The sequence below is a fragment of the Schistocerca nitens genome, chromosome 2, assembly GCF_023898315.1.
Source record: "Schistocerca nitens isolate TAMUIC-IGC-003100 chromosome 2, iqSchNite1.1, whole genome shotgun sequence".
NCBI classification, from domain to species: Eukaryota; Metazoa; Arthropoda; class Insecta; order Orthoptera; family Acrididae; genus Schistocerca; species Schistocerca nitens.
Genome location: NC_064615.1, coordinates 413968983 through 413994680, shown reverse-complemented (window position 1 = coordinate 413994680; position 25698 = coordinate 413968983).

The window sequence follows — 25698 nt, the reverse complement described above, 5'->3', positions numbered from 1 at the left end:
GTGTTGGCCGTCGAATGGCGCTAGCTGCGCAGCATTTGTGCACCGCCGCCGTCAGTGTCAGCCAGTTTGCCGTGGCATACGGAGCTCCATTGCAGTCTTTAACACTGGTAGCATGCCGCGACAGCGTGGACGTGAACCGTATGTGCAGTTGACGGACTTTGTGCGAGGGCGTATAGTGGGCATGCGGGAGGCCGAGTGGACGTACCGCCGAATTGCTCAACACGTGGGGCGTGAGGTCTCCACAGTACATCGATGTTGCCGCCAGTGGTCGGCGGAAGGTGCACGTGCCCGTCGACCTGGGACCGGACCGCAGCGACGCACGGATGCACGCCAAGACCGTAGGATCCTACGCAGTGCCGTAGGGGACCGCACCGCCACTTCCCAGCAAATTAGGGACACTGTTGCTCCTGGGGTATCGGCGAGGACCATTCGCAACCGTCTCCATGAAGCTGGGCTACGGTCCCGCACACCGTTAGGCCGTCTTCCGCTCACGCCCCAACATCGTGCAGCCCGCCTCCAGTGGTGTCGCGACAGGCGTGAATGGAGGGACGAATGGAGACGTGTCGTCTTCAGCGATAACAGTCGCTTCTGCCTTGGTGCCAATGATGGTCGTATGCGTGTTTGGCGCCGTGCAGGTGAGCGCCACAATCAGGACTGCATACGACCGAGGCACACAGGGCCAACACCCGGCATCATGGTGTGGGGAGCCATCTCCTACACTGGCCGTACACAACTGGTGATCGTCGAGGGGACACTGAATAGTGCACGGTACATCCAAACCGTCATCGAACCCATCGTTCTACCATTCCTAGACCGGCAAGGGAACTTGCTGTTCCAACCGGACAATGCACGTCCGCATGTATCCCGTGCCACCCAACGTGCTCTAGAAGGTGTAAGTCAACTACCATGGCCAGCAAGATCTCCGGATCTGTCCCCCATTGAGCATGTTTGGGACTGGATGAAGCGTCGTCTCACGCGGTCTGCACGTCCAGCACGAACGCTGGTCCAACTGAGGCGCCAGGTGGAAATGGCATGGCAAGCCGTTCCACAGGACTACATCCAGCATCTCTACGATCGTCTCCATGGGAGAATAGCAGCCTGCATTGCTGCGAAAGGTGGATATACACTGTACTAGTGCCGACATTGTGCATGCTCTGTTGCCTGTGTCTATGTGCCTGTGGTTCTGTCAGTGTGATCATGTGATGTATCTGACCCCAGGAATGTGTCAATAAAGTTTCCCCTTCCTGGGACAATGAATTCACGGTGTTCTTATTTCAATTTCCAGGAGTGTATATATATATATATATATATATATATATATATATATATATATATATATATATGATATCAAGGTAAATACATTGTTTGTTCTCTATTAATATCTTTCATTTGCTAACTATCCCTATCAGTAGTTAGTGCCTTCCATAGTTTGAATCTTTTATTTAGCTGGCAGTAGTGGCGCCTGCTGTATTGCAGTAGTGGGAGTAACCAAGATTTTTGTGAGGTAAGTGATTTGTGAAAAGTACAGGTTAATGTTAGTCAGGGCCATTCTCTTGTAGAGATTATTGAAAGTCAGATTGCGTTGCGCTAAAAAATATTGTGCGTCAGTTTAAGCACAGTCTTGTAAAATTATTAAAAGGGGACGTTTCAAAATAAGTTTTTGATCTAATTTTATCTTTGTACGATGCAGGGGTAGGGCAACCTAAGGATTAATATATGGACCCTAGTGCACTGTAATTGTACATGTTTTGTGACAAATTTGCTATTACCTTTAAAATGAAAATACATTCAAAATATTTTGAGTTATTCCATATCCATGATGACTATTTGGCTTTGGATCTGTGGACGGTGTAGTAGCGTTTCCTTTTCTTTGTAAAATTGCGTTGTTTATTTCTGTAACGTTCTAGTACATCAGGATCTCCACACTATGGTTCTGTGGAGAAAGAGAACATCAAAGTAATCTAATTTAATCTACATGAGCCGCTGCTTTAGACCACGAAGCCCTAAAAGTAGCTACTGCAATTAAATTTTCAACAGTTGTTACTGCATTTAGACGCCCATCGTACTGTTGAAGCACGCACAGTGTAGAACGTAACCAGTATGACAAAAACATTGACAGTACCGATTCGTTCCAGACATTCTCAGACTGCTGTCCTCTAGTGCCGCTCTTCCGCTAAAGATCACGGCTAAAATCAGGCGGCTTCCACCATTTATTTACCAAGGGGAGCTAGGTCGAAAGCTCGGGGGATTTCAACTATCTGACGCAGCTGGTAACCCATGAAGACGTCATTAATTCATATCGCCGCGAGACCATACATTCATACATTACGATGATCACTAAGTTTTCCGTCACAGAAGTCCTCTCTCTCTCTCCCTCTCTCTCTCTCTCTCTCTCTCTCTCTCTCTCTGTTAGACCACAGTCGAGAACAAATGGGGCCACGCAATTGGCTAGCTGAACTGCTACTCTAGCACGGGGCTCCTGGAGGCAGCTTCAGGCAGAATATTTAGGCAGTGGTTAGTAAACGCTAAACGCAGTTCAATACTTTTGGTTCCAATATAGTCTAAAACGCTCCTACAAAGGTGCTGTATCTTCCACCTAGTTTTAGATGACCTCTGATTTCAGCTTTCGAATTAAGATGAAGGTGTCTGTATTTATCGTTGCATAGCACGTGCTCCAGTTAAGCATTCTTCTGTATATGATAGTTGCCAACATTTTTCGTTTAGAGTGCTCGTTTGCTGTCAGCGTTTTCTACCTGCGAGATAATCTCTAAAGTCACTGGAAGATTTCGGAATCAGCCATAGTTGACTAAAGAGGCACACGGAGCCTTTCCCGCGCACACACTACACAAGTCGGACGCGCTACAGAGAGCGCAGATTCAGATACCGGTGCATAGCTAAGTGTACTGTTCAACCTTCCATCGAAAACGAGGTCCACGTCTGCAGAAGTGGCTTACCTGTCTGTATTGCCGTGGAAATCTTGAAACCGAAATACTAATGGGATGAAGTGAGACCTGTGTCAGTCCACAGAAAGATTCTCCCGAAATTTGCGAAGAAAAGTTGCGAACCTCAGTAAATGTCCTGCTTCTTTCCTGCTGTAAAAAAAAAAAAAAAGTGAATTCTTATGGCACGAATGGCCGGGAGACCCCAAAGGGCGGGTTCAGCCGCCTAATTGAATAAGTTTTTCTTATTCTTCGTGCCTGCAGGCACCTTACCTTCGCGATGTATGGGAACTGTGTCTGTAAGTATATCTGTTAAGTGTAGATGAGTGTAATGGATGTGTATGTAGTGCCAAGTTCGTGTCAGAAATCAGAGCATGGGGGGCATGACACCCAGTGCCAGCACCAGATTCTGCTGAAATTTCGTTATTAATTTTTTTCTTATAGTCTATCGTTTTACTGTCGAAGCGACAATTATTTGCACATGGGCGGGCATAAAAGTAATGCCTCTGAATTTTTATGTGAAAACTCAAAGGTTTTTAAATAAAACAAACGTTACTAACATTCTCTATCTTTATTCTTCGGGTTTACATATTTGCAGCCCTCTGCCGCTAAAGAGTTCCGAATCTTATCGTGTAACGTGAGAGCGCGTAACGTAACTTTGTTGGTGTGGGAGAAACAGCAGGTTGTAATCGAGTTTAGAATTCGATGAGTTCGTCCACACATGAAGCACCCTCTGCTTCAGCGTGACAATGCCAGACTGCTGATGAGCGCTGCGACACGTGCAACAATCCGACGCCTTCCCGACTTGGCCACATCCTGTTTTCAAGTGTTTCGAAAGCTTCGATGACTGTATTTTGATAGTGATGGAGCGGTGCAAGCAGAGTTGAGGTTGTGGGTCTCTCAATAAAGTCAAATATTCTACAGTGAAGGTATCGAAAAACTGGTCCATCATTGGCAGAAATGTGTTCGTTGCCAGGGTTACTATGTTGAAAAATAAATATGTAGAACATGAAGAATAAAGATGCAGAATGTAAGTAACGTCCGTTTTATTTAAAATACTTCAAAGTGTGTTACGTAAAAGATTCTGAGCCTTACTTTGTAACGCCTCTCGTAATTTCTCAGACTGGTAACGGACAGCAGACATTTACATCGGACAGAAGTAGCGTATCTGTAGTATCCGACTGAATTAATGATTCCAGATGACAACGTGTGCACCTTCGGTGTTCTACTGGAAGTTAACGTGCTGGGCTATATCATGGTTTAGAACGAATATTATGCTACTGCTGCATACCATTAGTTGACGCCGGCCGCGGTGGTCTCGCGGTTCTAGGTGCGCAGTCCGGAACCGTGCGACTGCTACGGTCGCAGGTTGGAATCCTGCCTCGGGCATGGATGTGTGTGATGTCCTTAGGTTAGTTAGGTCTAAGTAGTTCTAAGTTCTAGGGGACTAATGACCACAGCAGTTGAGTCCCATAGTGCTCAGAGCCATTTGAACCATTAGTTGACTGTCTCCAGCACCGTTGACACTGTAGCAGAGTGGACTTCGCAGTCTCATGTCCACCACCATCTGTCAGGGACATAATGCCTTCCAAGATCCTGCAGGCCTTCAATAAGCGAGGGATACGACCGTAAACGGCGATGTCGAACGGAGGCTCACTGGTTAACGAGACTGATCAATATTCAGTCAGGGCTGGATTCGAAGCTGAACTATGTTCTTGTCATCACGAAAATAACTGTACACAATATCAAAATACAGTCGCGAAATATTTTATCACAATAACATTAAGTTTATAGTTAAGTTATATGTTAACTTGCGGTATGTTGACGATATTCTATGCCGTATTTTGTTGCTCTGCACGGCCACCCATTTTGGGCTTACATTTCAGCACCATAATGCTTGCCCGCACGCGGCAGGAGTTTCAAATAGTTGTCTTAATGATTTCCAAATCCTACATTGGCCAGCAACACCGGCGGACCTGTTCCCGATTGAGACCGTGTGGAGCATTATGGGCAGGGCCTTTCAAGCAGCTACGATCTAACGCACCAATTGGACAGAATTTGGCACGATATCCCTAAGGAGGACCTCCAACAAGTCTGTCCGTCAATTGCAATCTGAATAAGTGCTTGCATATGGGCCAGAGGTGGACCTAACCGTTACTAATTTTCTCAATTTGTGAAACTCCTTCTCTCGAACGAATCATGCAAGTTTTCTGAAACTGTAATCATTTGTTTGCCTGTATGTATATATCATATCTACCGATTTGGGCCCCATTCGGATAATTCCTTCTTGATGTGACTTTTTTCTTCTTAGAGTGTAGTTGCTCACCCGCAGGTAATAAAAGCATTGGATAAAAGGTAGTGGCAACACTGCCACAACGTGAAGGATGTACGTCAAGTGGCGTGGGCGCTGTCTGTAGCTGACAGTAGCTCAGATGAAGTAGTGCAGTGGGCGGCAACGGCTGTGGCCGTGTCAGTTGCAGTGTGTACTGTCAAAGAATCGGAGGCCAGTTCAAGTGCCCTAACAGAATGTTTAAGGAGGACGAATAATGTGTGTGGGTTCAATAAGAAGCGGTGCGTGGTTGGGGCGCACGACAGTGTTTCCAGGGATTGCTTGAGAGGTGTGGGGATTTAGCATTGCCACAGCGTCCAGTGGCGATATGGTTGAAAGTGTTTCGCGATGGTAGGATCGGCAGCCTACTGTATGAAAACGCCCTGATTCTCCTCGGCCACAGAACATGCGCTTTGCACCAGCTGGTACCAAAGGGCTGGTTATTGTGGCTTACAATATCTATTGGTTAACCCTGCATCACACGGTACCGCAGGGGCAGTCGGTCACTGCAGATTATTACTAAATCTTCTTGCGACGTCACATTCGTCCCGCACTGAGAAGAAACCAATGACATCATCCACCACTGCATCCCATCATCTTTCATGACTGTGGAAGATGCCACACGGCGGTTCCCGCGCAGGAACTGTTGCGTGTTTGGGGGTGCGAGACACTGCAACATCCACCATATTGACCCGATATGAGTACAAGCGATTACAGCCTGTTCGTCATAGGGACCTCTTCGTGGCGCACGCTACATCACAAGAGAAATCATCATCCTTGCCACAGGGCGGTCCTTGGGAGACATAAACAATACCAATTCGATTTTACACAGAGTACGCGAAAGAACTTGCCCCCCTTCTAACAGCTGTGTACCGCAAGTCTCTAGAGGAACGGAAGGTTCCAAATTATTGGAAAAGAGCACAGGTAGTTCCAATTTTCAAGAAGGGTAGTCGAGCAGATGCGCAAAACTATAGACCTATGTCTCTGACATCGATCTGTTGTAGAATTTTAGAATATGTTTTTTACTCGCGTATCATGTCATTTCCGGAAACCCAGAATCTACTCTGTAGGAATCAACATGGATTCCGGAAACAGCGATCGTGTGAGACCCAACTCGCTTTATTTGTTCATGAGACCCAGAAAATATTAGATACAGGCTCCCAGGTAGATGCCATTTTCCTTGACTTCCGGAAGGCGTTCGATACAGTTCCGCACTGTCGCCTGATAAACAAAGTAAGAGCCTACGGAATATCATACCAGCTGTGTGGCTGGATTGAAGAGTTTTTAGCAAACAGAACACAGCATGTTGTTCTCAATGGAGAGACGTCTATAGGCGTTAAAATAACCTCTGGCGTGCCACAGGGGAGTGTTATGGGACCATTGCTTTTCACAATATATAGAAATGACCGAGTAGACAGTGTCGGAAGTTCCATGCGGCTTTTCGCGGATGATGCTGTAGTATACAGAGAAGCTGCAGCATTAGAAAATTGCAGCGAAATGCAGGAAGATCTGTAGCGTATAGGCACTTGGTGCAGGGAGTGGCAACTGACCCTTAACATAGATAAATGTAATGTATTGCGAATACATAGAAAGAACGATCCTTGATTGTATGATTATATGATAGCGCAACAAACACTGGTAGCAGTTACTTCTGTAAAATATCTGGGAGTATGAGTGCGGAACGATTTGAAGTGGAATGATCATATAAAATTAATTGTTCGTAAGGCAGGTGCCAGGTTGAGATTCATTGGGAGAGTCCATAGAAAATATAGTCAACCAACAAAGGAGGTGGCTTACAAAACACTCGTTCGACCTATACTTGAGTATTGCTCATCAGTGTGGGATCCGTACCAGGTCAAGTTGACAGAGGAGATAGAGAAGATCCAAAGAAGAGCTGCGCGTTTGGTCACAGGGTTATTTGGTAAGCGTGATAGCGTTACGGAGATATTTAGCAAACTCAAGTGGCAGACTCTGCAAGAGAGGCGCTCTGCATCGCGGAGTAGCTTTCTGTCCAGGTTTCGAGAGGGTGCGTTTCTGGATGAGGAATCGAATATATTGCTTCCCCCTACTTATACCTCCCGAGGAGATCAGGAATGTAAAATTAGAGAGATTCGAGCGTGCACGGAGGCTTTCCGGCAGTCGTTCTTCCCGCGAACCATACGTGACTGGAACAGGAAAGGGAGGTAATGACAGTGGCACATAGAGTGCACTCCGCCACACACCGTTGGGTGGCTTGCGGAGTATAAATGTAGATGTAGATGTGAAACAGAGACGGAGGCGCTGACTATGCACAGTACCTTCCATTAGTGTGGAGGTGTTTATATTGAGGACATGTAACGTAGTGAGCGTTTTTCAGTTAAGCCTGATATGAATTATACCAGTGTTGCCACTACTTTTTATCCAACTCGTGTAAATTATGACGTTGGTAATCTTTGGTTTGTGGTGGCGCTTGTTTACGGTGTTTGTGTATGTGTTCCTTCTGTACGCTGCAGTGGGTTTTATTTTTCTGAGAAGAGCGATCAGCGCGAGGCAGAAGTCAGAAGTGTGCAGCGAGTTGCGGGTGTTGAGGAGTCACCCCCACCCTCAGGCCAGTTCGCTTCTGATCCTCCCCGGCCCTGGCCAGCGCCGGCCGCGGTGGTCTAGCGGTTCTAGGCGCTCAGTCCGGAACCGCGCGACTGCTACGGTCGCAGGTTCGAATCCTGCCTCGGGCATGGATGTGTGTGATGTCCTTAGGTTAGTTAAGTTTAAGTAGTTCTAAGTTCTAGGGGACTAATGACCTCAGAGGTTGAGTCCCATAGTGCTCAGAGCCATTTGAACCAGGCCAGCGCGACTGCAGCACCAGCAGTAGCAGCAGCAGCAGCTTGTTCCGTTATTAGTTGCGGCGTCAAAGCGGCCGCGGCCGCTTCCAATCGATGCCCAGCTCTGGTCCCGCTCTGGCCCGCGCCTAATTAAATGTTTCGCGCCACTGCCGGAGTTGGCGGTGGGGGTGGGAGTGGGGGTGGGGGTGGAGGTGGAGGCCGGTAATTCGCATATCCGCACCGTGGCCTCTGCAATAGCAGCCTTTTAATTACGCCTATTTCCTATCTCCCGCCGGTTTGTCGCTGCTCCCGACAAGCTTTTCTTTATCGTCGTTCATCAGTGTGTAAGTACGTACGGCATAACATGCCACATTTCAGTAGAAGTACTGCAACGGCGATCTATTCGGCTTTAGGGAAGGTAAAGGCACCGGAGTGGAAATTCTGACGTTGGGGTTGATAATATAAGCAATACTAAAGAAAAATCAAGATACGCTGGTAGGATTTGTCGACCCTGGAAAAGCTTTCGACAGTGTCAAATGGTGCAAGATATTCGAAATTCTGAGAGAAACAGGGATACGCTATAGCGATAGATGGGTAATATACAGTATGTACAACAGCCAAGATGGAACAATAAGAGTTGAAGACCAAGAAAGAAGTCTCGGATTAAAAAGGGTGTAAGACAGGGATGTAGTCTTTAGTCCCTACTGTTCAATATATTCGACGTAGAAGCAATGACGGAAATAAAAGAAAGGTTCAAGAGTGAAAAAATTCAAGGTGAAAGGATATAAAAGATAAGATTCTATGATGACATTTCTATCCCAGTGAATGAAATGAATAGTAATCAGTACAGAATATGGATTGGGAGTAAAACGAAGAAAGACGAAAGCAATATGAAGTAGCAGAAGTGAGAACAGCGAGAAAATTAACACAAGGACTGATGATGGCCAAGTAGACGAAGTTCAGGAGCTCTGCTACGTAGGCAGAAAAGTAACCAGTGACGGACGGAGCATGGAGAACATAAAAAGCGGACTAGCGCTGGCAAAAAGGGCGTCCCTAGCCAAGAGAGGTCTATTAGTATCAATCATAGGCCTTAATTTGAGGAAGAAGTTTCTGAGAACGTACGTTTGGATCACACCTTTGTATGGGTGAAACACGGACAGCGGGAAAAGTGGAACAGAAGAGAATCCATGCATTTGAGATGTGGTGGTACAGACGAATGTTGAAAATTGGGAAACTGATAAGGTAAGGAATGAGGAGATTCTCCTCAGAATCGGCGACGAAAGGAATGTATCGAAAACACTGACAAGAAGAAAGGACAGAATGGTAGCACATCTGTTAAGACATCACGAAATAACTTCCATGTTTGTAGAGACAGCTGTAGAGGGTAAAAACTGTAGTAGAAAAGAGAAATTAGAATACACCCAACAAGTAATTGAGGTCGTGGGTTGTAAGTGCTACTCTGAGATGAAGATGTTGGCACAGAAAAGGAATTCGTGGCGGGCCGCATCAAACCCGCCAGAAAACTGATGACAAAAAAGAAAAAAAGGCTTCGCTCTGGCACCATCGATACAACCGACAGAACGTATGAAGTCTTGTCTGAAATATCTGTTAAATATCAGGCACTTCTGTGCTCCCGCGACAACTGTATATGGTGCTAGACGTACCTTGACGTGCCGAAACATTCTAACCGCTGCCCACGGCGAGACTGACTGCCTGGTGGTGATGCCGGCAGGCATAGAAAAGCGTAGATGATCAAAGTCTGGTGACGAAGAATGGAAAATTCTCTGTCGGCAATAAGTAAGTTTCACAAGTACCTACCTGACGATTTTATTTAGGAGATCGAAGTGTCATCAAAACGCCCTATTGTCGATAGGTTTAGAATTTCACAAGACCATGTAGGCCACATTATAACTTTGTTTCGTTAAAGGTGATTGGTCCACACCCACAACTGAAGTAGGGAAATTGCGGTGATGTTATGTCACTATCCGGAGGCAACACTAACATGGAGATCCAAGAAATTGTCACTAGATACTTATTGATATGCAGATCTGATTAATACAAGTTCTGTATGTGTACTTATTTCAACAGCAAAACACTTCCTAAGGAATGTTCTGTTCTGATTTTCCTGTTGCCCATTTAGGTTAATTTGGACTGACGTCACTGCCGCTACCATCTTACTCTGTTTCAACCATTTTCGGAAACAGTAAGATTTTATTTTTCTTTAAGTTGCTTCAGTAGGATATTGGTTCAAATGGCTCTGAGCACTATGGGACTTAACATCTCAGGTCATCAGTCCCCTAGAACTTAGAACTGCTTAAACCTAACTAACCTAAGGACATCACACACATCCATCCCCGAGGCAGGATTCGAACCTGCGACCGTAGCGGTCGCGCGGTTCCAGACTGAAGCGCCTAGAACCGCTCGGCCACCAGCGGCCGGCTCAGTAGGATATTACTTGCCTTCGAATGTAAATGAGAGTTCATGTCACGCGACAGCAGCTGATAACATTTTCAGCTTATCGTACTTTGAGGAAACGGCGGAGGTTGGTGTCTCCTCTCTTCATTCACTCTTTGATAGCGAGGTCGTTATGAGAAGAGCAATTTTCTACGAAATGTACGGCCGCGCCGTGCACAGTGACATTCTTATTAAAGAGTAATCGGGAACCGGCTTAGTGAGACACGGCATCAGGGGAACGGAATCAATTTTGAGCGACTTAACAAGGAGGTCGTCTTGTTCATCTTCCTTTCGAGCTGCAGAATAAACGAGAGAGCCCTACGACGCTAAAACAGTTCATTCACATGCCAAAACCCAGAGTAAGGCTTCCTAACAACGCTAAAATTGATTCGTGAAGAACAACAAAAGGGCATCAGCCAGCAGTTGCTCGTTGATTTATTGCAACCGGAAATCGGCGAGCGATTATTTAAAGCAGTATCTGTAGAATGCGCTACTGGAGAGACTTTCAGAGTGGAATAAATGGCTCTGAGCACTATGGGACTTAACATCTGAGGTCATCAGTCCCCTAGAACGTAGAACTACTTAAACCTAACTAACCTAAGAACATCACACACATCCGTGCCCGAGGCAGGATTCGAAGCTGCGACCGTAGCGGTCGCGCGGTTCCAGTCTGAGGCGCCTAGAACCGCTCGGCCTTCAAAGTGGGCACCATAGCTATAATTTATTAACTGGATAGCGTATTTTTCCACTTACGTCGTATTTATTTAGACTTCATCTTTGTTACACAATCGGTTTCAGATTTGTAAGCCTCTACGGAGTGTTCAGCTTCAACAAAATGTCATACGCGTGAAAGTAAACGTGTATTCACGTGATACACTGCGGTTCTTGTCGGTTTACAATCTGTGCAGCATTTTTCATCCACACTGTTCAGAAGATTGCAAGAGCCATAAGTGTGTGAATCGTCGTGCAATGAGCTTAGCAGCTCATGCATCCAAGTTGCTGACAACAATATTACACACAAGAATGAAAGAGAAAATTGAGGATATATTAGGAAAGGGAAAGACACCAGAATGACACTTCAGACGTTGCGGTTGATAATGGAAGCAAGACTAAAGAAAAATCAAGACACTTAATAGGATCTATAGACCTGGAAAAAACATTCGAAATTGTCAAATTGTGCAAAATGTTCGAAATACTCAGAAAATGAAGGTAAGGTATAAGGATAGGTAGGTAATATACAATATTTAGAAGAACCAAGAGGGAACAATAAAAGTGGAAGACCAAGGACGAAGTGCTCAGGTTAATAAACATGTAAGACAGGGATGTAGACTTTCGCCCCTACTGTTCAATCTGTACGCTGAAGAAGCAGTGATGGAAATACAAGAAAGGTTCAGGAGTGGAATTAGAATTCAATGTCAAAGTATATCAGTGATGAGATTCACTGATGACTGCCTCAGTGAAAGTGAAGAAGAATTATGGTATCTACTTAATCGAATGAACAGTCCAATGACTACTGAACATAGACTGAAAGTAAATCGAAGAAAGCCGAAAGTAATAAGAAGAAGCAGAAGTTAGAACAGCGAGAAACCTAACATCAGGATTGGTGATCACGAAATAGATAAAGTTATGGAATTCTTTTGCTTAGGCAGTAAAATAATCCATGACGGATGGAACAAGGTGGACATACGAAGCAGACCAGAGCTGGCAAGAAAGGCTTTCCTGGACAAGAGAAGTCTACTCATATCGAATATAGCCTTCATTTGAGGAATAAATTACTGAGAATGTACTTTTGGAGCACAGCATTGCTTGGTAGTGAAACACGAACTGAGGCAAAACCGGATGAGAAGAGCATTGAAGCGTTTGAGATGTGGTGCTACAGAAGAACGTTAAAGATTAGGTGGACGGATATGGTACGGAAAGAGGAGTTTCTCCGGAGAATCAGCGAGGAATGAAATGTATGGAAAACAATGACAAGAAGAAGGAACAGGATGATAGGATATCTGACAAGACATCACGGAATAACTTACATGGTATTAGAGGGATCTATAAAGCGCAGACACTGTAGAGGAAAACAGATTGGAATGCATCCAGCAGGTAATTGAGGATACTTGAGGAGTAGGTTGTAAGTGCTATTGTGAGTTGGAGCTTGGCACAAGAGAGGAACTCGTGGCGGGCCGCATCAAACCAATCAGAAGACTTTTGAGGGGAAAAAAAAAAAGAAAACTCTCCACTCTTTGGTTTGGCAGATATAACTGAATATCTTTGCACATTTATCCTACTTTAAGGGCACCAAATACCTGTCAGACTATCGAGAAAGCACGATTTGTAAATCAAAACTAACGGCAATACAGTTTTGAATACTCAGCCACTTCATGCACATGGAACTTCAGTCAAAATAAACAATAGATAATGCGTTAACCGCCGAAACTAACGAAGAAGCAGCCTAATTCGAAACATACCGCCTTTATTTCTAAACTTGGCAGAAATAAATAGTACAGATGACATTCCGAGAAAAAAAAATAGATTTCGAAAGTGCTATTGTGTATCAATAACTGGCGGGTTCTGATCTGTTGTGTGTCACTGACAAACTAAGCCGTACCAGTAAATCTCCAGTGACAGTGATGTCCGTTTTGCGAAGCTTAGCTCACGAAATTTATTACTTATCCGTGTGAAGCATTTCGATGCAAAATGTTGTTTTCAATCCAAATACCTCACTGCAGATATCTATGCGACCGATATAACATCGTGACGGTCGGAGGTCTGAATCCGAAGCTGCCACGGGCAGCGCACTGCTCTGCGCAATACTCGACCGAGCGCGCCTCGAGGGCTCGTGAGTAACTCGCTTTCAGCTGTAGTTGCAAACTCGATTGGGACCGCTGGGATAAGGGTGGGGCCGGTATGGCCAGCAGGGATGACGGCACGGCGTAATGCTATGACGCATCCTGATCTCTCTCGCGCTTTCTCTCTCTCTCTCTCTCTCTCTCTCTCTCTCTGTGTGTGTGTGGGGGGGGGGGGCTTGAGCACGTCTTTCCAGCTTTCCAGCGAAGTGTGCCTTTGTCATATGTGATAAAACTTTGGTAATTACAGTTGTCACATACTAGATTCGTAGGTTTCGTCTTTGTTTAGCACGAGTGTATCTAGCGTACTTCTTAAAGGTGATGTGTGTTCGCTAAATACGATCACATTATCGTTTCTCCACCTGCATCTACGTCTACGTCTATATTCCGCCAGCTACCTCGCGGTGTGTGGCGAAGGATACTTTGAGTACCACTGTCATTTCGACTCTTTCCTGTTCTATTCACAAATAGTTCTCAGTAGGAAAGATTGCTGGCAAGCCTCCGTGTAGGTTCTAATCTCTCTAATTTTATGTTCATAGCCCTTTCGTGAGATATACATATGAAGAAGAAATCTGATTGTTGACTCTTCTAGCAACTTACCTTCTCGGAACCTTAACAATAGACCAGAACGCGGTACACAACGCCTCTCTTGCATCTTTTGCCTCTCGAGCTCGTTGATCATCTCTGAGACACTTTTCTGCTTCCTAAATAAACCTGTAACGAAACGCGCTGCTTTTCTTTGGATCTCCTCTGTTTCTTCTATCAGTCCTGTCTGGCACAATCCCTTACTGACGAGCAGTATCCAAGTATTGGTCGAACGAGTGTCTTTTAAGCAACTTTCTTTGTTGATGGACTGCATTTCCTGAGGATTCTTCCAATGAATCTCAGTCTGGTATTTGTCTTATCCGCAATTAATTTTATGTATCACTGCGCTCGCATCGTTCCGCATGCGTGCTTCTAGATATTTTATGGAAGTCATTGCATCTAGTGATTGTTGTTTAGTCGTGTAATCATACAATAACGGGTGTTCTGTCTACGTGTTCGCAATACGCTACATTTTTTTATGTGAGGGTCAACTGCCACTCCTTGCGTCAAACATCAATCGTTTTCAGGTCTTCCTGGATTTCATTACAACTTTCCAGCCTCACGACTTCCCTGTATACAACAGCGTTATCTGCGAAAAGCCTCATGGAAGTTCCGACGTAATCTAATAGATCATTTACATACAGTGTGGAAAGGAATGGTCCTGCAACAATCCCCTGGGGCATGCCAGAAGTTACTTCTCTCCGTTCAAAGTGACATGCCGTGTTCTCTTCGCTGAAAACTCTTCAGTCGAGTCACACAGTTGATCTGATACTCCGTACACACGTGTTTGGTTCATCAGGCGACAGTGCAGCACTGTACCGGATGCCTTTCAGAAGTCAAGGAACACGGCCTATGCCTGGGCACCTGTATCTACTGCTTTCTGGGTCTAGTGGACGAACAAAGCCAGCTGGTTTTCACACGATCGCTGTTTTCGGAACCCTTGTTTCCTACAGTGATTTTCGGTCTCCAGGAATGTCATAATATTTGAGCGCAAAACACGTTTAAAAATTCTGTACTAGTCCGGCGTCAGAGATGTAGGCTTTTAGTTGTCCGTCTGTTCGACGACCCCGCTTGAAAACGGGAATGACTAAGATTTTGTCCAATAAATAAGAACGCTTTGCTCCTCCAGCGACCTACTACGGCGCACTGCTGCTAGAAGAGGAGCAAGTTCTTTCTCATACTCTATACCGAACAGTAACGTATCCCGTCTAGTCCAGCGGACTTTCCTTCGTTGAGCGATTTTAATGATTATATGTAACATCGCCACTTATTTCCAGATCTGTCATTCTGACGTTCGTGCGACGATTTAGAGGAGGAAGCGAGATCTTCCTCAGTGAAAGTTATGGAAAAAGATGTTTAGTATTGCGGCCTTTTCTCTGTCGTCCTTTGTTTCAACGCCGTTATGGTCACAGTGCCAGATTATTTTGATCCGTTTACTAATTTAACGTAACACGGGAACTTCTTAGGATTCTTTACAAGTCGGTAAACAATTTTGCTTTCGAATTCGTTGAATGCTTTTTTTGGTTATTTTTTGGTTATTTTTAAATGCGAACATTCTAGGTTAGGCTTTACCGTGACTGCTATTAACATCAAATTAAACAAGTTTACCGTTACCGGTCACTATTTATCTCCAAGACGCGTTTCAATGGTTTAAACCTCCAACATAAGGTAGATTTACATTTGTCCCCGCACGCGTGCTTGCTTGCGTGCGTGCGTGTGTGTGTGATTTTTGGAGGAACTTATGGTACTGTCTAGAGGAGGAACAAAACGCTATTTCAGAGAATAGTTTTGGGTCTTTTGACAAAAACGAAACGCATAGCTAACGCTAAAAACAAAAGTGGAACAGAACCTCCAGTGGTCACAGATTCCTTTCACTGTTGTAACACATCATATGTATATTAGCATATTTTGTAAACAAGTATGGTATCTGGAAACTATTACGTGCAAGGATCATATAAAAGAGGAGAAATATTATCACAAAGAACATACATCATAACAACATTATTACAGAAAGAGTTTTAAAGGAAATCGGAGATGTTTGTTTTGCGATTTTGAATGCATGCGTTGGAATACATATTTCAGGTGGTATATAAATCCAGTTTTGTCAAGTTCGTCCGCAGCTCGTGGTCGTGCGGTAGCGTTCTCGCTTCCCGCGCCCGGGTTCCCGGGTTCGATTCCCGGCGGGGTCAGGGATTTTCACTGCCTCGTGATGACTGGGTGTTGTGTGATGTCCTTAGGTTAGTTAGGCTTAAGTAGTTCTAAGTTCTAGGGGACTGATGACCATAGATGTTAAGTCCCATAGTGCTCAGAGCCATTTGAACCATTTTTTTTGTCAAGTTTGTATACCTTAAACTTCATACTCTTTTATATATCATGAAGTGACATGGTGCAAACTTTAAATACAATAATTATGTTTGCTACAGTGGTAAAATTTTGGTTGTGATTCACAGATAGGAATGAAAGACTGGAGGGAGAGGGAGTGAGAGAAAGAGAATGAGAAAAGAGAGTGTGGAAGAAGTGATTGAGACCAATCTTTCCGAAGCAGGGGGTTCTTAAGATTATATCTGTTACATGTAATATCTGCCTAGAGGTTGGGGTAATACATTGGTTAATGCTTTAATATACAGATAGATGCACAATTTGTACCATTAGTTGATGTACATGTAGTCTGAAGCTGACAGGGGTACAAGCTGTTAGTGTGATGGTATAATTGTAAATGAGGTCAATCCCTCGTACATTTCGGAGATGTCATGGTATCGTAACTAAATATTTATGGTTGATATTAAGTCGTGTGTGTGTGTGTGTGTGTCAAATTTAGCAACGTGGGCAGTTGCTAAAAACGGATATGGTACTATTGTTAATATTGTCATTTAAGATGGATTCAGATAGTTTTGTTTGCTGTATGTATATTTGGAGTGTTTCAAGGGTGTCTAGTTTTTTGACTTTAGGTTGGATGTACTTGTGTCGTTAACATGGTATTTTGTTTCATGCAGGTGGGTGGCTAGTACTGATGTGACTTCTACATTGGCCGACAGGTAGATCATTTGAGCTTACATTCAAAGAACATATGGCAGCACTAAACAACGAAAAACACCTTACTTCAGCAACAGCCAGGCACCTATATGAAACAAAACACCATGATAACAACAAAAGTATCTGCATCCTAAAGACATCCTCCAAACGCGAAACAAAACCTGAATGCTGAAAATGGCAATATTTACAATAGTATCATCTCTGTTTTCACCAGCTGCTTACGTTATTAAATTTGCAGTTCACACAGACACTAACACACACCTTAACATTTACCATGAATATTTATTTATGTTACCGTGACATCCGCCAAATGTGCGAGGGATTGTACCCCCTGTCAGCTTCACACTATATATAAATCAACTAATGGCACAAATTGTACATCTTCATATTAAAGCATTAACCAATGTATTACTCCAAGCTTTAGGCAATTATTACATGCAACAGATATAATCTTAAGAACCCCCTGCTTTGGAAAGTTTGCTCTCATCTAATCACTCCTTCCACCCTCTCTTTCTCTTTTTGTTCCTTTCCCTCTGCCTCCAGTTTTTCATTCCTGTCAGTGAATCCCAACCAAAACTGTTATTTGTGTACAATTTTATCACTGCAGCCTAAATAATTATTGTACTTAAAGTTCGCAACATGTCACCTGATTATACAAACGGGTATGAGTCTTCCAATCTATGGCTCGTCGATTACGATCTCCACCTAAAACTATAGCATGAGCGGGAAATTTATCCCTCATTGAGGCTGAGGCAGGAGATCTATAAAATCACCCGACGACCACGATTGATCCACCCCGAATTATTTCACCTTCGGAATTTGTATTAATCTCGTTAGATATTATCGTGCTTCCAAGATTACAAACACTCCTCCACACCAGTGTTCAACCTGTATTTACGATATAAATTCCAATCAGAACAAAATTTAATTGCTATAGACATCTGGGTTCAGTCAGCCTTCTAACCCTAGTACTTTGTGGACACTTCTGCCTTTTATAAGGGAGATTAATTCCGGGACGTTTCCATTGACGTTCCTGCAGTTTACTGTGTAACATAACCCTTCTCCAGTCACCTCTGGCGAATGCTACTCTGAGCTCAGGACGCATCTTGTGGAAGGATTTCTCTATCCGAAGAAATCCACACGCCACATGTACTCTGCTACCCTAGAGGCCACTTCCTGCGTGGTGCACGCCAGACATACTAGGGGAGCCCTATAGCTCACCGCATAGCGCAGATCTAGAAATTTGCATCCGACCCCATTGTAGAAGCGTCTGATCGTCTGGTTTAGACCTTTCACTCTGCTCCAAATCAGAAGACCATGATCGATTCTGGGAACAATGCTGCAAAACGAGATCCCTGCGTCCAGCCCGAAGGCGAGGATACCTGTTTTCGTCAAATGAGTCAGTTGCCTTTGGAAACCGAGTACGGCCTCTGAATCCAGATGCAAGGTGTCATTAGTGCCCAGATGGGCCACGATTTGCAGCCGCATGCACACAGTGCGCTTAGTCGTAGGCGGCAGGCAAAAAACTTGGACGCTGCCTTTTTTCCCCAAGCTGCTCGCGGGTGACTATCACCCGCCTAATGTTTTTTTGAAGCTCCCAATGACAAGCAGTCCCACCCTCTGCGCTTGACTGGACCTTCCAGGAAGATCGGCAGAGTCCCAACAGATAAGGCGTCCCGTGCTGTTTCAGATGAATCGTCGGCCGCAGACACTACCTCAAACCTAAGGCGTAAGAGGATGGCCGTGCGACAGGTATCCACTCCCGTCTTCCGCCCAGGTATTCGTGACCGCATCCACCGTTCAGTTCACCCATCACCGTAAGGTAGATGTCCACTGGCTGAGATTTGCGAATCGGAAGACGCAGTGACACCAGGGATCCAAGGCGACGCTACAGCCCCTAAGGGTGCCAAAGCATCGATCTCTGGTGCACGAACACAAATGCAACCCAGGGCAGCAGCCCGAAGCCTGTCAACATGGCTAATAAAGCTTGCAATTGCTTAAACAGAGTGGCCAATTCTCTCTGCATCCGTACGCAACAGGCGTAGTCTCTGTCCATTTTTAATCAGTTATTTTCTGAACCACGGGTAATGAAATCCTAGCCCAGGAAACTGAACTCGTGAAAGACAACCGATCGAACAATATACAAACTCTTCAACAAAAATAGCACTACGAAAACAGCTAAATAAACAACTACTCTACACTTCCACTCAGGAGTACGTAAGAATACCACTAAATTAAACTATGTAAACATTCTGTGTTGCTACTGTTGCCTCCCCTCTGCTAGTAGGCTGGAGCTATGTTGAATATTTACTATTCGCAAAGGTCTGGCATCAAGTAAATAAAGCGACACTAGCAACTTCTGCGAAACTACAAGGTAAACTAATTCAACGCAAACGGCTGAAAAATACACAAAATCTTACACAAAAATAGCGCAACTGTAACAACTACATACACAGTTACTGTTCAAATGTACTCAGAAATAAGTAAGAATACCGCAGTCAATATTCGTTTGCAGGACATTCTGTGACGACCAAGAAACGCTATAAAAGTCAAGAAGAAGATGTCAGATGGATGTAGATAAATAATAAGTAATACGTAGTCAGTTTCTGGCAATCAGCTATTTGTTAAAACATTCATACATTGATTTTTGAATTCATTCTAATATCTTAGTTTCTACTATTAAACTGTTATTACAAATAGAATTTCCAGATAAATAATACCAAAGAAAAAATTCATACATGTGTTTAGGGCAGAGCGAAATGTCAAGCTCAGATACGTTATTCATGGCAGATCTAACGATTCAGGGAATAGCGTTTTCGATCAAATATGTAGTCTAGAAAAAGGAAAAACCTTTCCTCATTGAGGAAGCCCATGGTATTTCTTCACAAGACAATTTTTTGCAGTGGAAACCGTTTGATCTATCTTCATTGTGACTGTTGACTGCGGCCGGCCAGAGTGGCCGAGCAGTTCTAGGCGCTACAGTCTGGAACTGCGCGACCGCTACGGTCGCAGGTTCGAATCCTGCCTTGGGCATGGATGTCCTTAGGTTAGTTGGGTTTGAGTTCTAAGTTCTATGGAACTGATGACCTCAGAAGTTAAGTCCCATAGTGCTCAGAGCCATTTGAACCATTTGAACTGTTGACTGCAATATCCTATTCACAGAAATGGGAAACATAGAGTTCGTTGGCACTGTCCTTAAATGATTTCATTTTATATCTTCCAATGATTCATACAAACAACGAACATTATTAAAGTGTGACTAAATCAAACTGAACGCATGTAGTACTTGGCGTCCAGCCGGCCGAAGTGGCCGTGCGGTTAAAGGCGCTGCAGCCTGGAACCGCAAGACCGCTACGGTCGCAGGTTCGAATCCTGCCTCGGGCATGGATGTTTGTGATGTCCTTAGGTTAGTTAGGTTTAACTAGTTCTAAGTTCTAGGGGACTAATGACCTCAGCAGTTGAGTCCCATAGTGCTCAGAGCCATTTTACTTGGCGTCCCTCAAGAGTCAATACAAATACAGTAGTACAGTTACTTTTGCTAACAGACTCGTATATCACTCCGTGATATATTTATCATTTTTGCGTAGATGCCCTTAAATCATATCACACTGTGACATAATAACATCCAAAAGATAGTAATAAATTTCCTTTGTGAATATCTCAAACCTATTTACGGCTACATCGAATGGCTCTGAGCACTATGGGACTTAACATCTGAGGTCATCAGTCCCCTAGATCTTAGAACTACTTAAACCTAACTAAGGACATCACACACATCCATTCCCGAGGCAGGATTCGAACCTGCGACCGTAGCGCTCGCGCGGTTCCAGACTGTAGCGCCTAGAACCGCTTGGCCACCACGGCCGGCAGCTACATTAAGAAAATGAAACTTTAGCTCAATCACACGAAATATTAAACCACGTTTACAGCTCACCAACTAATAATCGGTCCATACATGTGTGAATAATAATCAGTCCATAAATGCGAGAATTTAGTCTACCCGTTAACATTAATGCAATAATCGTTTTTGTGAAGACATTGTCATATCTGACTAAAATTACCTTTAACGCATCCCAGAAGATTCATTCGTCATTTATAATATTATAAAATTGTTAGTAAGGTTTCCTTGGCCGATAGAAGACTCTGAGAACACATTTTGATTACTACGACGTCCTGTTAAAACATCTAAACTGAGATAGTAAGTTTTGATAACATTTCCCATGGAGGTCGTGCGGTAGCGTTCTCACTTCCCGCGCCCGGGTTCCCGGGTTCGATTTCCGGCGGGGTCAGGGATTTTCTCTGCTTCGTGATGACTGGGTGTTGTGTGATGTCCTTAGGGTAGTTAGGTTTAAGTAGTTCTAAGTTCTAGGGGACTGATGACCATAGATGTTAAGTCCCATAGTGCTCAGAGCCATTTGAACCATTTGAATTTCCCATGGAAAACAGCTAAAAGTAGTTGAGGTTCGGGACGCATAACACCTGCTCCGTTCACCACCACCACCTACCATCACGGTATAAAGTCTGAAGATGGTCGAAAACTGACCGAAACTGTTTACCAAAAAATTAAGATCTTTTTGCGGTCGAGACTGTTTTTGTTCATTTTAAAATACTAAACTGAGAATTTCCGCTGCCTTAATTTCGTGCCGCACTGACATGTACTGACACTCTGTGATCACGTTACGTCTTCGTGATTACATAATACTGTCAAACACGCGATCACCACAAACTGTATTGATTTCCACGCGTCGGTAATTATAACCTCTTATACATCTCTCTGATATATTTACAGCAACAACAGCAACGAGAAACCCTATCCTTCCGTTCAGTATCACTTTCAGCTCCTCTCTTGTTGCAAGCGTCATCCAGCGAGACAACGTTGGACTACGGAGTAACCTACCTCGAAGCAGCAGAGATGCTAAACATTTCATCATTTTCTAAATTAATAACAATTAATCGTACTTCAGCCTTTTGTTACCACTAAATTATTGCATACCAGTAGCAGCTTATCTTCTTATTTCCTCTACACTTTTCAAACAATTTTTGTTACTGCATCATAATACTATGTCAGTTGACGATATACTCTCATATTATCATTCCCTGTTATGGAAAAAGGGTCAGTGAAAGTGGCAGTCAAGCTTTCCCCACTAATCAGAATTACGCCGATTGTATAGGAGACGAGAGCTTCCTACTTTGTGCAGTCATGGAGTTCAAACGAAACGTAGTATTTATGTTATGACTGTCTTCACTTGAAACTAAAGTTACAAAGTAAAGCCACGAGGAAGCCATTATGATCGAATGGCCTGAAATAAAGCAGACAAAAATCGTTGTTTTAGCAGCACTGAATACGCCACTAAGCGTCATTTCAAAATTTGGCGACGATCCGATGGTACTGCAGGGCAGAAAGCCAAAATTCAAGTTGTCTCTCTGAAATAACTCTTCACACTGCACTGTGTTTTTCTTATTTTATGTCCCACTAGCTGTTTCTGACCACGCAAAGCTGTGGCTCAGTTTTGTTAAACTGAATTAAAAAAAAAAGAGAGAAAGCACACATTTCTAATATGTACAGCAGTTGGATATACGTCTTCATCTCCTTCTCCACTCAGTCTCTGCCTATCTCTACCTCTCCCTCTTCTTGTCCATCCCCTCCTCCTCCTTCCCAATCCCCCTGTCTATCACCTCCTGCCCCCGTTTCTCTCTCTGTCTGTCTGTCTCTCTCTCTCTCTCTCTCTCTCTCTCTCTCTCTCTCTGTGTGTGTGTGTGTGTGTGTGTGTGTGTGTCCCTTCTTCTAGATCTGCCCCTTTACACTCCCCATGTTATATAATTTTAATATACGTGGGAATGTGAGCATAAAATCTGTCCAGTATTTTTTGGAATTTTTCGTAACAATGTTTCCCCTTTATACTGGGTGAGTCACCTAACGTTACCACTGGATATATTTCGTAAAACCACATCAAATACTGACGAACCGATTCCACAGACCGAACGTGAGGAGAGGGGCTAGTGTAATTGTTTAATACAAACCATACAAAAATGCACGGAAGTATGTTTTTTAACAAACACAAACCTACGTTTTTTTAAATGGAACCACGTTAGTTTTGTTAGCACATCTGAACATATAAACAAATACGTAATCAGTGCCGTTTGTTGCATTGTAAAATGTTAATTACATCCGGAGATATTGTAACCTAAAGTTGACACTTGAAACCTCCGACGCTCAGTTGCGTGTTGTAACAAACACGGGCCACGGGCGTTTCATAGGACGTGGAGGACGCATAAATTGGCCAGCCCGTTCTCCTGATCTTACACCTCTGGACTTCTTTCTGTGGGGTACGTTAAAGGAGAATGTGTACCGTGATGTGCCTACAACCCCAGAGGATATGAAACAACGTATTGTGGCAGCCTGCGGCGACATTACACCAGATGTACTGCGGCGTGTACGACATTCATTACGCCAGATATTGCAATCGTGTGCAGCAGATGATGGGCACCACATTGAACATCTATTGGCCTGACATGTCGGGACACACTCTATTCCACTCCGTAACTGAAAACGGAAACCACGTGTGTACGTGTACCTCATCCCTCATGGTACTGTACATGTGCGTCAGTGAAAAAGACCAATAAAAAGGTGTTAGCATGTGGACGTAATGTGCTGTTCCAGTCTCTTCTGTACCTAAGGTCCATCACCGTTCCCTTTGGATCCCTACGTAATTTGGTACTCTCCGATACACACGATCGAACAGCGGTGGAGTGGTACTCAAGCGTCAACTTTAAGTTACAATATCTCCGGATGTAATTACCATTTTACAATGCAACAAACGGCACTGATTACGTATTTGTTTATATGTTCAGATGTGCTAACAAAACTAACGGGGTTCCATTTAAAATAACGTAGGTTTGTGTTAAAAACATACTTCCGTGCATTTTTTTATGGTTTGTATTAAACAATTACACTAGCCCCTCTCCTCACGTTCGGTCTGTGGAATCGATTCGTCAGTACTTGATGTGGTTTACGAAATATATCCAGCGGTAATGTTAGGTGACTCACCCTGTATATTACATACTAATTTATTCAGGGTGAGGCAAATAAACGTGGCGCGGATCGTTTGTGACACCCTTAACGGAGGAGGAAAAGACCTATAGTTACTTCCAATAGGATGGAGCAACTGCCCATACAGACGACCGATCCTTTGGACACATTTACACAACCCACACGCCGGACAGATTCGTTAGCAGAGGTCAGTTTGGTCGCGGCCCTAGTTGGCCACCCACTGGCCACGCAGGTCACCTGACCTGTCAGTGTGCGATTACTTTGTGTTGGGAGCCCTCATGGCAAATGTGCATCGCAAAAGCCCTCAATCTTCAAGAACTGAGGCAGAACTTTCGGGATGAGATTGGAGCAATTCCAGCAATCCAGTTTCGATCAGCCTTCAGCAACTTGCTGACCATGGCCCAAAAGTGCCAAGAGACGAACGGTGGTCGCTTTCAACATGCGATGCAGTCAGGTTAGTTCTGTGTTTCCTTCCTTCTGCTGTTTTTGCACTCTGGAACTCTGTTCTCTGGGCCACTTTCATTTACCCCACGCTGTATCTTATACGTATTAAAAATATGCGTTTAAAACGCGCACATATTCACATGCAACGTTCTGTCAAAGTTTCGAAGCAATCGGTGAAGAAATTTCAAAGATTTTAAGATTCTGAACAAACGAACAATTACACTTTTATTTATATGCCGAGTGGTTCTAATTAAAGTTACCCTAGTTAACACGGAAACTAAGTACCGTACGAGTACCAAACTTGGTAACGTTAATGTCCAGAGTATGGGGTGCATGATTTCCATGCGTCACAGCGCCACCGTCCAGTTCCAACTACGGCCACCAGGCGTCGTGATCAGTCATAGCGATTCATAGTCTCTCACACATGACCAATCACATTGCAGTTCTTGATGTGTCAGCCGGCCGCTGGTGGCCGAGCGGTTCTGGCGCTACAGTCTGGAACCGCGCGACCGCTACGGTCGCAGGTTCGAATACTGCCTCGGGCATGGATGTGTGTGTTGTCCTTAGGTTAGTTAGGTTTAAGTAGTTCTAAGTTCTAGGGGACTTATGACCTCAGCAGTTGAGTCCCATAGTGCTCAGAGCCATTTGAACCATTTTTTTCTTCATGTGTCAACATGAGCTTGGACAAAGGGTGCAGGGCATTATTGGTGAAGCTCTATTATCGAAACAACAGTAACGCTGCAGCAGCACTTCGAGAATGTCTCCGGCGGTAAAGATTACGGAAGGGTCCTCCTCCCCGACCTGCTGTGCGGAGCATGATGAAGAAGTTCGAATCAACTGGAGAACTGGGAAGAGGCCGACGACCGGCTGCACGACAGGTGGCTGATGAAATCGCTGTCGCTGTGGTGGAAGGAGTATATAGAGGGTTTATACAAGGGCGATGTACTTGAGGACAATATTATGGAAATGGAAGAGGATGTAGATGAAGACGAAATGGGAGATAAGATACTGCGTGAAGAGTTTGACAGAGCTCTGAAAGACCTGAGTCAAAACAAGGCCCCGGGAATAGACAACATTCCATTAGAACTACTGATGGCCTTGGGAGAGCCAGTCATGACAAAACTCTACCATCTGGTGAGCAAGATGTATGAGACAGACGAAATACCCACAGACTTCAAGAAGAATATAATAATTCCAATACCAAAGAAAGCAGGTGTTGACAGATGTG